Below are 1,716 nucleotides of genomic sequence, written 5' to 3'. Positions count from 1 at the left end.
CGTGATTTGCATTATTCTGTTCCGGTTCTCTCGATTGCATGAGTTTTTTTAGTTATAGAAGTTAATCGTAAGCTTACTAGTCTGAATTATAGAATACAATATAGCAAAGCACTTTTAGTGAACTTTATACCAAGAGACGCCTCCAGTCGCTATGTATCATGTAGGTTGATATTTGCAAGTGATGTTGATAGAAGGAATGTGCCGAAGCTATTCTTGAACTCAATAATTTTTTATCCAGTTTGAAGCCTCAACGTGGTATCACGTTAATATATAATATATATATATATATATATATATATACATATATATATATATATATATATATATATTTATAATATAGTATATATAATATATATATGCGTGAAAATCACAGGGAAACGTCATGCTCAGATGCAAAAGAACCTTAGGGAAAATGAAAATTTTAAATATAAGATTAAATCCTGACTAGTTTCGTGATACTTCTTCAGAGGACTCTGAAGAAGTATCACGAAACTAGTCAGGACTTACTCTTATATTTCATATTTTCATTTTCCCTGTGGTTCTTCTGCATAATACAGTACACACACACACACACCACACATATATATATATATATATTATATATATATATATATATATATATATATATATATATATATAATATTAATATATATATACATACATACACACATGATTTTTCTAGCGCGGGAATCATGTACGAAAATAAAGGCTGGTTTCATATTTATCTAGATTTTTTACAACATTTATTACTTAACTTATGCCTATGAACAAACGCAGGTATCAAGATAATAATAAAAAAAATAAACTTTACTAGTGTATATAGAATTAGCAAGGAAGATAAGTAATTTTGAATGTATTATGCTTATACACTTCATCACACTTCTTTTAGCCGTCACCCTCTTTCAGTTTTCTCATTGTTAGTAAAATGACATTATTACACTTTGATCAATTGGCCCCTTAACCCTTATTAAACTTTGAAGGATGTACATATAGACTTTCATTTTACAGTGAGTTTTAGTAAATCGATTCGTTAGGTCAACGTCGAAACTAATAAGGTCTTAGGCAATTCGACCTTCTCCCCCCCCCCCAAAAAAAAAAAAAAAAAAAAATTCTTTCAGTGCTAATTATTATTATACTATTCGCGTTTATTTTACCAATTTCTATGTTAATTTCTTTTTAATCTCTTGAAGTAAAGTTCAGCGAGCCTTTAAACTATATCTCGTATGCAGATTTTACAAAACAGAAATATCCACCTTTTTACTTTTGTAGTTATGTGATCTCAGATGGAACAAAGTAAAGTAAAGTTTTAAATATCGTATCTCTTAATTCTTAATTGAATTCCGATAAATAATTGTGCTTGTTTTGTCATCGTTCTTTAATATTCGGCTTTTTTAAATTAACATTTATGCTAGTAATTTATTGTTTACAGGTAATTCCTACTTACATTTGAGATGAATAAAAACAGGATAAACACTATAATTGACTTAACATTGTCTTTTTATTTCAGAAGTAATATAACTCATAAAATTAGCGAACATAATCCAAACAAAACTTCGATTATAACCCAAGAGAAATAAATTAATATCCTTCGACAAACAAGTAGTAATCAATTAAAGAAAATTTATTAACAAAGTTTTGAATAATATATTTTACGAGGTCATTCAGTATTGAAAATCATATATTTATTGTGTTATTTCGGTATGTATTTAACGGAAA

The sequence above is a fragment of the Palaemon carinicauda genome, chromosome 8 (assembly GCF_036898095.1).
Source record: "Palaemon carinicauda isolate YSFRI2023 chromosome 8, ASM3689809v2, whole genome shotgun sequence".
NCBI classification, from domain to species: domain Eukaryota; kingdom Metazoa; phylum Arthropoda; class Malacostraca; order Decapoda; family Palaemonidae; genus Palaemon; species Palaemon carinicauda.
Note: the sequence above shows the minus strand (reverse complement) of the source record.